The following is a 15,451-nucleotide window of genomic DNA, read 5'->3' as shown; positions in this document are numbered from 1 at the left end:
GTGCTGAGTACTAATGATAACGATGCCAGGGAGGCAGCTCTGACACCTGGACCCTACCTATCGACCCATCAACTCATGAGCCGGGGACCAACGGCTTAACTTGCCTTCCGAAGGAAAACGTGATCAGAGATGTTATGCCTTAGAAAATTCCGGTGGCGCCGACTGGGATTGAACCCAGGCCTCCTGGGGTGAGAAATAATCACGCTTACCACTAAACCACCGACGACACTTGGATAATACTATTGAAATCATCTGCAGAAGACTTTTTGAATTAAATCTGCAATGCTCTTCGAATTATTTATAATTTATGCAATATTAACAAGGAATCCCCTGGAGATTTTTACCGAAAAATCACATGAAGTTTTGCTCTGTATTCACTTTGTATTCTCCAATAATTTCTGAGGAATTTTTAGAGGTATTTTCTTTTAGTTTTGCTCTGGACTTCCATAAATTATTTGAAATGCTCCTCACAATTCTCTTGGAACACTCCTTTGTAAGCTCTTGAAAATGGTCACCGGAACTGGATTGCACTTGCCTTGACATTTTTCTTAGAGCTTGCGTTAGAGTCATCCTCGGAATTCAATTCTCAGTATTTTAAATGAATTCATTTCAGAATGCCCTTGGAATTATACTCACTTTTTTTTCCCTCTGTTTGGGACCTAACACTACTGCGACCAGCAAATTGATCTTTTGTAGTATATCCCGTGTCCTTAGTTTAGTGCATGTCGTATTACTCCATCACTATTGAGAAATGATGAAGTATTATTCAATTTTTTTACAGTTGCCACTCTTGGATTTATCGCAAGGATCCGACTCTAATTGAAAGGTCCCGCTATTGAAACACCCTCCAAAGGCGCGCCCCTTTGTCAGTCAAAATTGGATACCTTAGCAACAAAATTAAGGTATGACACCGATAATGACCATGCATCAGAACCCTAGTCTTAACCACTTCAAACTAAGGAACAACGAATAGAAGATTAGGAACCAGATAGATGAAGACTAACTAACTCATTTTTTTCCTTGTTTCAAGATCATCTTCGGTAGACAAAGTCGAGTCTTGTCACTATCAACAAGGCATAAAAAGTAACCAGGACTAAGATGTGTTCCCCTAGTTTGAAGTAGCAAGGACTAGGAATCGGTGGTAGATCTTACATCCCGTAACGTACCACGAAAAGGTGATCTACCCACGTTACGGGGCTATACTCACTTTGAACATTTCCTAAGAATTCGCTTGCAGTGAAGTAACCAATTCCATGGATTTCTAATTTAAAATTATTTGGATCACATCATCTTTTCTGAGTTCCTTTGAAGTTTTCCTGGAAATATAGGGTAGAGAACTACTTCGGCTTAATCGCCCATTTTGGGCATATCGAGCAGAAAACTTCAAATAAATCCATGATTTCAGAGTTAACAAGTCAATTATGCGTTTGGTACGATACTTTAGTTAATAAGCTACCGAAAGAAGTCAATGAGAACGCGTGGTATGAAGGTTTGCGCCCATTATTCCCAAAAACAAAGGAAGCGCTCCGACCGAATCAATTTTTATCTTCATCCGATAGGCCGAAGTGAATTCATTGACGTTTCAATTGCGTTTCAATGCGTTAGGCTGTGTTTAAAATCCGTAGGCCGAGTTTGGCGTCAAGAAGCAGTGTTAGACTTTTGACAATATCTCAAAGATTGGTTTCTCGTTTTCAAATCTTACAGTACGTACGGAAAGGTAAATAAATTTGGAAGCCATAAGTAATAATAACATTCCGTTTGATGCGAAACTGAACTAGATTAAGAAAGACTAAGTGCGGGTTATGCTTAATAGGCCGGAAATGGGGTAGTTAACCCTATTAAGATTTAATTGTTTTCATCTTTTTCGCATACTCCCGAAGTATTCTCCGAAAGTTCCCATGGGAATATGTCCCAATTATTGTTCTCCCGGAAACTTCGTGAAATTATCCTTAGAATTTCTCTGGAATTCTTCTTCGAATTTTTCTTTGGAGTCATGTTCATAATTCCTTAAGAATAAACTTCACAAATTCATATGATTTTCATAAAAATTTCAATCGAATCCTATTCAGAATTTACTTGGAATTCCACTCAGAACTACCTTGGTATTTAGGTTTCGCATAGAATCTGGAGATCTTCAGGACTACATTGAAAGCAGATAGCACTTAATGTTTTCCTCACAGTTCTTCCCAGAACTCCCTTGAAATGAGTTCCTTATAAGTTATCATCCAATTTCATTGGCCTGGAAAGTTATGCAAGTTCCTTATTCTTGACGTTTTTTTTTTAATCTGTGATCTTGCAAAATACCAAGAAGGGGCGACCCCGGCGTAGTGGGTAGCATCCATACCTCTCACGCCAAAGTCACGAGTTCAAATAACGAACAAGTCACGAATGACCCAAGAGCGTTAAAGGGACTTTAAAAAATTAGATACATAATAGGTTCTTGAAAATTTATTCCAGTATAATTATTTGTAAGTCCAGAATTTCAAAAACTTTGTTGTTTGAATAATATCCATATTACAGGACCTGAAAAAAAAAACATTCAAGCCTCTGAATTTGTAAAATGAATTTTGTTACTGAAGATAAATCTGCTCAGGATCTATTAAGTTCAATGAGGGAAAGGCAATAACGAGGAAAAGTAAATGTTTGCATAATAAAATGCATGATATTCATAAAAAATCTTCGTTAGAGAATTTGAAAATTCCCTCAGTACTTATGAAATTCTCTGAGGATTCCCGGTTTTCCAGGTATTTCCAGGTATTCCCTGAATTTCTATAGTAGCACACTAAGATTATTTTACCGAAATCTGTAAAATTTTACCGAGATCTCAACAGCTGAACGTTCGGTAAACAGTTCGGTGATTTTTCACAGATTTTCTGTGATTTTTCACAGATATTCGTTGAAAATTTACAGGAAATCTGTGAAAAATCACCGAACTGTTTACCGAACGTTCAGCTGTTGAGAATTTGGTAAAATTTCACAGATTTCGGTAAAATAATCTAGTGTGAGTGTTTTTATTCTTCCTGCCATGAGGCAGAATAGCCTTATTTATCCTCTATTATTTGCTAGTTATTCAATTTGTCAAACCAGCAAATTTGCTTCGCAAGTGTAAAGAAATAATTTTCCAGAATTAGGCATAATGACCATTCGACCTAGAAGTCGTTCGACCTAATGACCGTTCGGCCTACTGACTTTCGGCCTTACAACTCAGCATCCACCCTTAACATTTAATGTTTGATAATATATTATATCTCATGATAGGTCCTGGTATAAATTAAAAGTACGGACCATTTCCCCCCGAAACGCCAGGAACATGTTTTGATTTGGTCATCCTGTGTACTCATTATAATCATCAATTATCATGTTTTTAAAGATTTTGATACATCGACATAACATAATTCAAAAGCTCGACCTTGACATATCGAGTTATAGAATTAAAATAACACTACAAAGCTCATCGACAAAAGGAGACATCGTTTTGCAGAAATATCGTCTTATGGAGAATGTGTTACATGGAAAAATGAAGTGACCGCAGAATCCATCGAATTATAGAAAATATTGAGTTATAGAATATCGAGTTGTAGAGAGTTGACTGCAACTTCGAAGTTATTAATAACTAAAGATATTTCAACTTCCCTGGGCATTGTGGCAGCTCTCAAAACAAGTGTGAAGTGGTCAAAAAATTACAAAGTTTAAGCCAGGTGTTCCAGTTGGGATGAACCTACTCACGGTGATTTGCCTACTTAACATCATGCTTGAAAGTATCTTGACAAACACCAATCAAAGTCTCGTTCTTACAAAATAACAATGATACTCGTTACAATACAGAGTTTTTTTTTTTATGATCCAATAAAGTGTTTTCCGGCTTTTACAATCAAGCTTAGGACTGTTTAACTCAAGGTTCCAACATCAGCGGAACAATTAACCAATACTCCTCCTCATCTGCAGAACAACGTGCTTCACCGATTCAGTAGTGGTGGGTATTCAAAATCGAACAACTTCCTTCAAAGCAATCGCACGTGATCGCCTTGAAATGAGGGGTGGGTACCTCTTGCATGAATTTCCAACCGACTGAACATGAATTTCGAGCACACTCGAACGCAGCAACAAGAACACTGTGACATAGGCCTTACAAGCTGCTACTGGGCTATTTCCCCAATAAGCACCATGTAACAGCGTAGGCATTCTGCCGAAGTGGGTGGTGTTCTTCTAGCTTCTTGATTGGTCTTTGTTGATTGCCTCCGGTAATGGTTGTTGATGAGCGTCATAAATGGTAAAGTCCTCAGCGATTTGTTTACTGGTTTTGAGCTGGTCGCTCTGAAAAAGTTATTCTATTTTGTTTTCTTACAAATGAACTCTCATACTCTTTCAGCGGAATTTCAGCCTGCGTGTACCTGGTGGATGCTTGAGAAAATGCTTGGATATATTTTCATGGCCAACACGCTCTGCAATTCTGCACCGTTCCGCAGGCTATCGCTAATTACATTCGTCATTCTCACCAACCTCAAACAATAGATCATGGACCATGCAGAGAGTTCCGAGATGAATTTCGCGATCCGCCGTGGATTGTCTTCCGTATTTTGTATGACGATTCAGTCTCCTATCTGAGCAAACTTTCCTCTCAAAGCTAGAATTTCCTATGGATTGGATAAGAAATCATTACTTTTCAGAATTCAGCCCCCACAAGACCACAAAGCATCCACCAATCGCCATCGCCATTGAGCGAGCAGCAGCTTGAAGGCGGGAAAATCTGCACGGACCACATGCCGCTTGTTTCGTACTTTACAGGCATGCTAATTAAGTCGACAAGGGTGCCCCTGGATCGTAGACAAAGCATTTTCACAGCACCAGAAGCCACAGAAGACGACGACGACGACAACGACCGATGTGGTGTGATAGGCAATGCTTGCTACCAGGCTGGGAAGAATAATGCAAGCCATTGAGAGCTCTCCGATATAAAGAACCACAAAAATCCGTAATTATGGTACGCCACATTGCCGTTGGACAGTGCAATTGAAGGTCGTTCCGGCGATGGTTCTGGTAGTTGATTTTTCTTTGCTGAATTGTAAGCGTGATATTTTTTTTCCTTCTTATGTTGCATGCTCGGTGAGATAGTTTTGTTTTCGAAGTGTTTTACTATAATGGGAACAATTTGTGCACATTTGCATGGTGCGAAGGTGAAGGGATTGGATGGGTGGTGGGAAAGGCAGTTACTATTTGGGGGTTGAATAGCCGGGCAACTGCCGGTCGGATGGCTTGGCGTGTTGGACAAACCATGGGTAATGCAAATCGTGGGTACAAAAGGATCAGGGCAATTCGAACACCCATTTGCTGCTGGTTAGATAGCTTTTGAATGGATGAGGGAAAATTCTCTACCAGAGAGGCTACAATGGATTCTTGATCTTTATCAGTTCAGAGTGATTTCGTGCGTTTTTTTTGTTTACTACATGAGTGCCTTAAAACGTAAACTGCTTAAATTATTTAAAAAAAAAACAATATCAGAACAGCTTGAAGTGTTGAAGGTTTTAGGAAACTCATTGAAGATTTTGGTCAGTTTTGCAATATTAAAGGTATTTTAGCTAGATTGACAGGCCACTTCGGTTCAAGTGCGTTATATTTTTTTTTAATAAGCAATGATGTTGTCATTAAATTTGAGCCAGTTAGTAAAAGAATACAATGTTGGTTTCCGGAAAAAAGCTAGTTAGTCGTCGACCTTGTGTGTGGCCATGCTTGACTAGAATGAAAAAAAAATCACGTTCGTTTTATCCACTGTAATTTTTTCTTGATAATTGGCTGTTGATTTGGTAAAGAAGACTTTAGTTAAAAACCTGCCAGGACATAATTTCCAACAAATACTGGAGCCACAACAGTAGATCAAGCACTTAGGAGGAAGCAATTCAAACAAGCTCTACCAGAAGCTGGACCATTAATATTCAGGCTTAAGAAACACGAGAAGGCTGGCGAATTACAAAAAAATCGGGTGAGACCCTTCCTTTTTATTTGTTTACATTAATCAGTATTTATAAACCTTCAACAAATAAGGTACTACAATTTAAATTGAGGAACTCGGCTAGCTTGGTGGCTGCCACTTTTGCTTACTGAGTAGAAGACCGTGAGTTTACTCCCAAGCTCTTCCAAAACAAAACAATTACTATGGTCGCATCGGCTGCTTAAGTGAATCCTGACATATCTCCTATCCAACTATCCAACACCGTAGCATCTATGTTTGTGAACATTTTAGTCCTTTGACGTAATCCAACGATTTTCATAATTGTCTATTCCGAAAATTTTGGAATATTCACCTTAAATTTTTCTTAATGTGGAACTTTAGAAATGTAACTTTTTCACTTCAACAAATAGAGAGTATATTTTCACAAAAAGGCTATAGAAATATTATTTCAAGAAACTTTTCTCAAGACATCAAGTTACTATGACCTCAATTTATCGAGATATAGGATATTCAATGACAGTTGTACCTTAAAATCAGTGTTTAAGCTTTTATATACAGGCCGGACTCGATTATCCGGAGGCTCGATTATCCGGAGAAAATGGCTCGATTATCCGGAGTCATATTTTTTTACCTATCTTGCAAATTATTTTTCATAAACCGCTTGGAAAACCGACTTTCGATCTGAGGACGAGTAACATACATCGTTCGACTCAGTCTGACAAGATCGGGAAATAACTATATTTAAGTGTTTGTGTGCATTTGTTACAAAATCCGGCGTTAAGGGGTTTTGGATTAACTTTGACCTGAAAGGAATCAAACATATCATGTGGCACAACAACATACAAAAACTGAATCCCATGATGGTCCGTTCACTAATTACGTCACGTTTCAGGGGGGGCTGGGAATGGCAACCTAACAAAATTTTTGAAGATCCGTAAAAAAAATGTACCAAAGGGCCTTTAACCCCTCCGTTACTCGCGCTGTTGTACTTTGTACAACACACATGAGTTTTCCATTGCCATTTTGTTGCTGAGTTACCAATCGATCTGAAACCAACGAGTATTCATCAAAAAACTTGTTTTGATCTAAACAAGCTAAACTTTGATTACAGTAAACACCTAAAAATGCGGATAATAGGGAAAATATAAATGGAAACCGCGAAAACTGTGACCATACTACGTGGGATTTGACTTTATTGATTACAACATGGAATACAGGGTGCGTGACGAATTTTTGCAGTAAATGGCATATTTGAGAAAAAATACACCAGTTAGTTAGCTAGCAATGAATTTTGTGCGATTTATTTTCTTTCGCAACATATGGAAGTTGTAAGTAAATTTATTCAAAAAAATTGCCTTCCCTTTCGACGACTGTAGTTAGACGCTTCCGGAAACAGTATGCACGTTTTAAAATGTTTCGATCCATAGATGTCATCACTGCCTTGATTTTAGCTTTCAGCGACTTAAGTGTGGTGTGAGGGGTTCTATTGGTATCCCGTTGGACGACGCCCTATACAAAATAATCCAACGGATTGATATCGGGACTGCTTGGGGGCCAAATTTCTTCCTCCCAAATTTACGAAATATATTCCGTAAGCCATTTCTGTGCTTTATTAGCAGTATGAGCAGGTGCTCCGTCTTATCACTTTCCCAAGCCTTTTTTAATATTATACACTGTTCTTTCAGACACATTTACCGACCGAATTATTTCTTTCATGCATACTCCGGCGCGCAACAAAGCGACAACGGCTGACAGATTGCTCTCTTGTTTCGACATCTTTACGTTTACTCAACATTGTTTGTTTAAATCTTACACCTAACAGTATAAGCTATCCAGTGCTGCCAAATATATCTAAATCATGATGCACAAGCATGAGAAATTACTATTTGAAATTTACTGCAAAAATTCGTCACGCACCCTGTATCAAGATTTTGACAAGATAGAAAGTTACTGTCTCTGACAAAGTTGTTCAGGAGATTATAGCCTTGTCGCTGACGGACAGTAGTTCAGAATTTTCTCACTACGTAGCGCTAGTATACTTGTGAAATTCTCGCATGTGATATGTCTCGAGATCCTGACCAGATACAAAATTACTGTCTTTCACAAAGTTTTTCAGCAGATCAAAGCCTATTACTTGGTGCTCAATAGTTCAGAATTTGCTCACTACGCGACGCAAGTATACACGTGAAATTCTCATATAAAATATCTCGAGTTCCCAACCAGATAAAAAGGTACTGTTTTCGGCATAGTTGTTCAGGATGTCAAGGCTTTTTCGCAGGTGGACAGTAGTTCAGAGTTTTCTCACTTTGCGGCGCTACTATAGATATGAAACTCTTGCATATAAAATATCTCTAGATCCTGACCAGATAGAAAGTAAATGTATTCGGCAAAGTTTTTTAGGAAGTCAAGATCTTTTTGTTGGGTGACAATTGTTTAGAATTTTTTCACTATGCGGTGCTAGTATATACGTGTCTTTCTCCCATATTCAATAGCTCGAGATCTTGATCAGCTAGAAAGTTTCTGTCTTCGGCCAAGTTGTTTAGAGGGTCAAGACTTTTTGGCTGGTTAATAATTTTCTCACCACGTGGCGTTAGTATACATGTACATTTCTCGCATATGCTATATCTCGAGATCCTGATCAGATAGAAAGTTGTTCAGGAGGTCAAGGTCTTTTGGCTGGTGGACAGTTATTCAGAATTTTCTCACTTCATGATGCTAGTATACATGTGAAATTCTCGCATATAAAATATCTCACGACCAGATAGAAAGTTACTGTCTTGAACAAAGTTGTTCAGGAGTTTAAAGCCTAGAGTTTATGATAAAATTCTTAACTATTGTTTGACCTCCTGAATAACTTTTTTGTAGACAGTAACTTTCTATCTGATTAGGATCTCGAGATATAGCATATGCGAGAAATGTGCATTTATGCCACGTGGTGAGAAAATTCTTATTCTTTATCTCGTCAGGATCTAGTGATGTATCACATGCGAGAACTTAACATGTATACAAGCACTACCTAGTGAGAATATTTTAAACTACTGTTAATCAGCTAAAAAGCTATGATCTCCTGAACAGCTTTGCCTAAGACAGTAACTTTCTATCTGGTCAGGATCTCGAGATATTTTATATGAGAATTTCACGTTTATACTAGCGCCGTGTAGTGAGAAAATTCTTAACTTCTGTCCACCAGCCAAAACTACTTGACACCCTGAACAAGTTTGCCGAAGACAGCAACTTCTATCTGTTCAGGATCTCGAGCTATTGTATATGCGAAAATTGCATGTATATACTAGCGCCACGTAGTGTGAATTTTCTGAACTACTCCACCAACGAAAAGATCTGGACTTCCTGAAAAACTTTGCCGAAGACAGTAACTTTTTGTATGGTAAAGATCTAGAAATATTTTATATATGCGAGAATTTTACAAGTATACTAATGCCGTGAAGTGAGAAAACGCTGAACTACTGTCCACCAACGAAAAGGCCTTGACCTTCTGAACAACTTTGTCGACGACAATAATTTTCTATGTGGTCATGATCTCGAGATATATCACATGCGATAATTTCACATGTATTCTAGCGCTACGTAGTGAGAAAATTCTGAACTACTCTCCACCAGCAAAAAGATTATGATCTTTAGAACATCTTTGCCCAAGACAGTAATTTTCTATCTGGTCAGGATCTCGAGATTTTCCATGTTGGAACCAATTAAGTCAAATCCCACGTAGTACGAACACCGTCACATTTTCTCTATTATCCGCATTTTTGTGGGTTAACTGTGATAAAATTTTAGCTTCTTTAGTTAAAAACAAGTTTTTTAATGAATACCCGTTGGTTTCATATCGATTGGTAGCTCGGCTGCAAAATGACAATGGAAAACTCACACTGTTGTACAAAGTACAACGCACGAGTACTCGTGTTATAAAAGTTGGCGCGAGTAACGGAGGGTTAAAGGTGGGTTTCGTGTGAACTGGTCTTTTGGTGGCTTCATACATGAACATTTATATCAATTTTCTTATCTTATTTTGTAGTTCAATTCATTTATTCATCATTTCAGTAAAAACAGTAGTTCATCAGTAAAGTGATTCAGTAAAAACAAAGAGAATTGCAAATTTGATCATAAATCAATCCTTATTGACGATTTTATCAAGAATATTTCCCCTAATTTCACGAAGTAAAAACTGCCGTTCCTACGGTAATTGGTTTTCCTCAGCCCATGTGATGATAGTGTCAATACTGTTCAGCGCTGATTGATCTGGAACTGGTTCGTACTCCTCATCTTGGTTGTCATCTACTGTAGAAATGTTTGCAGTTTCATCCAGAGTGGTGTTCGTCACGCTTTCTCCTTCATAAAAATGTGAATCATGGTTAAGAACAGCATTGACTATGTCAGCATCAGACATGACATCGAATTCCGCAGACTCGTCTTCATTTTTGCCTGCAGCCACTTTATCAGCAACCATCAGTTGAATTGTTTCGCTATCATCCTTAGAGCACCGGAACTAATATTTGCAATATTAACATTTCAAAAATATTAATGGAAAATGGTCGAAATTGATCGAGTGCGTCAAGTTAGGAACCGCGTCAAGTATGGTGCCTTCATGGTAGCTGTGATTTTTAGTCAAGCTCAACTTTGTCTCTACACACTCGTGAGAGTCGCGAGACTACGATTTTTCTCAAGTTGAGGGGTCCCATGGCGTGGTTGGCTACACGTTCGCTTCTCAAGCGGATGATCCATGGGATCAATTCCATTGATCTTCTTATCGAATTTTGATGTATTTTAATGTGCCTCATGATAGGTTATTATCCAAGTCCGATTCTGGTCACTTTCCCGGGGCACCTGGAACTTGTCCGGAAGTGGCCAATATGGTCCAAGGTACTTAATTTTTTCCACCATTGATCTGGTTATCGAATTTTGATATAATCTGATGGGTCGCATGATAGGTTATTATTCAAGTCTGGTTCTGACCACTTTTCCGGAGGCACCCAGAACTTGCCCGAAAGTGGCCAATATTGTCCATGGTACTTAATTTTTGCCACCAGTGATCTTGATATCAAATTTTGATTTAATTTAATGTGTCGCTTAATGGGTTTTGTTCCTTTCAAGTCAAATTTAGCCTCATGGCCCATAAACGCCGGAACTTGATCCGGCCATATCTACAAAACCAGTGGTCCGATTTTATAATCCTTTAATAGCGTTCAATGGGACCACTAAAAACATTAAATGAGACCACATAAGACCAAAAAAAAAAAATTTTTTTATGGCTCGATTATCCGGAGTGAAATTTTTTTTTTCAAGACTCCGGATAATCGAGTCCGCCTTGTACTTTAATCACGTTGTATCTCCTAGATTTGTTCTACAAAATTTTTGAAAATAACAAAACAAGCATCTATGCTGAAGACACTGAAGTGTTATGATTGCATTTGTGAGAGCAATTGCAATTTTTAAGACGATTTTTTTTTACAATGCGCTATAACTAAGTGAGCTGGAAACCACTGCATTTAAAAGTTTAGATTCAGAGCTTCATTTTTGTGTAAAGATCATAAGTATCCGTTAGTATCCTGGGGACTGCGGTGGTTTTTCGTAAACAAAGAATTTGGATTTATGCATGCCAGTATTTTATGAATTATGGTTTTTGAATTTAAATGTTTATTTCATTATTCTCAATGTATTCAAACGAAGACTAAGAAGCATATATTTAACACACCACACATTTTTTTTTATAATGCTTTTATTTATCCAGGCTCATTTGGTGTAGCTTTTCGGAGCCGATATTCTTGTTTAGATTACAAAATTACTTAAAATTAACGTTAGTAAAGCGGGGTCGATTACTCGCGACTATCTCGAGGTTAGGGGTAACAAATTGGAACAAATGGATGGCAGGGTAGGGATTGTGAACACAAGGTTTGAAGAGTTTGATCTCGAACTAACCGGCACTCTGATGAAAAAGACAAACATGGGGGTACACCGATGGGCAGCTAAACTTGGGAGAACACAAGATGGATATCAAAATAGTATCAACATGATATCTAATTTATTTTTTGAAATCATGTCGATAACATATTCTGATATGGCTTTTTTTTATTCCGTTTGAATTTATATTTTGATATTTATAATTAAATTAAAACAACATTTCATATTTTTTAAAAAACATCCACATTTATAACTTAAATCTTCATATATTTATATTTTTACTTTTTACGAGTCAATCATGATGCTTGCTGTTTTCTTTATGAACAGAAGAAGGCCAATAATGATTTTTACAGTGTTGTTTAACAACATTTATTGAATTTACAAATCGATATAAAATTGATTTCATCCTTTTCGTTTCTACTACTTAAAGTAATACATTGTCGAATATATAATATAATGAAGTAATGAAATTGGGTTGTTAGCGGAATGCTTAAATAAAACAGCAAAAAAAAAGGTTATCTTCCATTTAATTCCCCTTAATTAATTTAGGTATCCATGACAGATACGTATTTCGACTACAATGTGCAGTCTTCATCAGTGTCATTCCCACTAAAGAACTTATCAAAATCTAACCCCCTTAGGTATAAAAATGAAACTGCAATGTGTTGAATCGGAACCTACCTAACTAATAAAAACCAAAGATTTAAGTAAACTAAAGGAGAAAAATCTATTCAACTCTCTAATAAGGAACCTGTGATCTTGACTTTTATACCTAGGGAATGAGTACCTAAGGGGGTAAGATTTTAATAAGTTCTTTAGTGGGAATGACACTGATGAAGACTGCACATTGTAGTCGAAATACGTATCTGTCGTGGATACCAAAATTAATTAAGTGGAATTAAATGGAAGATAACCTTTTTTTGCTGTTTTATATAATATAAGCTCATACTTAAACATGTTGTCATAAATCTTATTATCTATTAAATCTCTCCCAATAAGATAACTATCGTCATTCATGTCTGTTAAAATATGTTCGATGCGAAGGAATTGATCATTCATAATAATATAAGAGTAATCGTAGAATTTTTCACATGCTTCGTGTGTCCTATTCCTATATTGAATATAATTTCACTAGAATTGGTCATGAAAACGAACCTGTAAATTAAAAAAAAAAAAACTTCACATTGTCTATTTCTATGCTATTGGATCGAATTAACTGCAATCGTTCGTCATATTTTAACTTTTGTTATATGTCAGCAATGACAAAAGCGATTTATTATATAATTTATTGTAATTTGTACCACTGGATGCTTTTTTCCAGTTCTGTACTTTAATATGGCTCCATTCGCACTTCATTGACAACCTTTTTTTATTTTGAATTTTGATATCAACCAAAAGATTTCAAAACATTTCAGATTACTAAATTTGATATCATGATATCAAAAAAATAGGTCGTATGAATAAAATCGTTAACTTCACTTCTACCGTAAGAAAAGCACGGGAAAGTAAAGTAAAATCTTATAATTCATAAGGCCCAATTAATTTTTTTTTTATTTTTTTGATTTCCTACCATAGTTACAATAACATATTGATTGCATATTTTGTTTACAATTCATGAAATTACTGATATCAAAATGCATTAATGGAAGAAAACATCATTTGTTATTTTTTTAATATCCTTTATACGCCATTTAAATCTCATTTTTTTATGAATACTGTTAACTCGACAACATTTTATATTTTTGAAAAGAGTATCCACATTTATAACTGAAATCTATTATTTTTTGTTTCTTTTTCTAACGAGTTAATCAGCATGCTTGCTATTTTCTTTATGAATATCACAAAGACAATTCAAGCTGAACATTGCAATAGGTTTTAAGTAACATTGATCGATTCTTTTCGTCGACATACTCTTTCGTTAATAATTTGAGCAAAAAATCGTCTCTTGTTGTGTTTGTTGTATTAGATGCTAGATAAAAGCTTCTTTTACAGAACTGTGTGCAGAAAATACCTGTAAATGTCTTTACATGGCCGTGGAGATACAAAAAGAAGGTCGACGAAGAGAATCTGTGAATGTTACTTAGGACCTAATGCAATGTTCAGCTTGAATTATGATTTGTATAACGGTACATTTATTATACAAGATTTATTGATATTAATCTACCTGCGAATTTAATTTACTAATCGATATAAGATATATATATCGATAGATTTGATTGAAATATAGGATTGTTTTCATTTTGAATAAATGAAAACTTATTGATAACTTTTTGATTTTGAATTTTGATTTCACCCAACAGATTGCAAAACTTTTGGATTACCAAATTTGATATCATGCTATCAAAATAATAACTAATTTAGTTTTTTTTTCCTACTATAAAACTTTAACATATTGATTACTTATTTTGTTTATTGTTAATGAAATTACTGATATCAAAACGAATACATGGATTTGTTGTCAAGAAAACATCATTTGCTATCTTTTTGATATCCTTCATATACCATTAAGATCTCATTTTTGTTATGATTACTGGTAACTTGACCAAACGGTAGGCAAAATATGGTATCACGAACGCTTATATCAAAATATCAAATTTAGTTTTGATTTTGTTTTCATTCTCTGCTCGGGTGGCCCCTTCAATATCGATTTGTAGGTAGAGAGTTCCCTGTATTTTTTTTTTAATTCTTTATTTAAGAGATTTTTAGCCGTAGGCTAGTTCATCTCCGTGAAGTTCCCTGTAGATACCTTTTTTAAGGACAAGTGAACCATAGCAACCTACATATTTTATTTTAAAACGAAAATCACAATCTTACAGCTTGTATTCGGCTATAGAGCACAAGTGAGAGTTCCCAAAGTAGATCCGATTATTAAATTTCAATAAACAGTCATCGAAAATGTCTAATTACTCTTCAGGTATTTATTATTATCTTTTTAATTTATAGTTTAAGATGCTAATTTCAAATAACAGGCTAAAGTGGTAATTTTTAAACGATAGATGAGGAGACAAAATTATAGAATTGATAGTTCCGTTTAGAGTACGGCAGTGTGAAAATTGCATATAAAGAGTAGAAAGCGAGCTAGGACAACTTTTAGGAAAGTACAAATCGGTTTTATCATCTCTCTTTACCAAACTCCTCCTTTGAAGAGGGATGGTGACACCCCTGTCCATCCTGCCACCACTGGCAAAAAGAGATGATCACCAACCCCTCAAGTACCGACGATGTGTTTGAAACAGTTCTACCTATTTTTACCGCACTTTTTTTTTTCCGTCGATCTTTTTTTCCGTGCTGAGCACCAATGCTACCGACGTGCCAGGAAGGCAGCTCCCACACCTGGACCCTACCTTTCGACCCATCAACTCATGAACCGGGGACCAACGGCTTTACTTCCCATCCGAAGGAAGGCGTGATCAGAGATGTTATGCCTCAGAACATCCCGGCGGCGCCGACTGGGATTGAACCCAGGCCTGCTGGGGTGAGAGGTAATCACGCTTACCACTACACCACCGGCGCCGTTTTTTTTACCGCACTCCAGTTGTTATCTGAAGGAAGGCATCCAGTCGTAAATTTGGAAATTGCAGCTATTGTTAT

Source organism: Ochlerotatus camptorhynchus, unplaced genomic scaffold (genome assembly GCF_037179485.1).
Source record: "Ochlerotatus camptorhynchus isolate MF236.1 unplaced genomic scaffold, CSIRO-AGI_Acam_v1.1 ptg000291l, whole genome shotgun sequence".
Classification (NCBI taxonomy): domain Eukaryota; kingdom Metazoa; phylum Arthropoda; class Insecta; order Diptera; family Culicidae; genus Ochlerotatus; species Ochlerotatus camptorhynchus.
Note: the sequence above shows the minus strand (reverse complement) of the source record.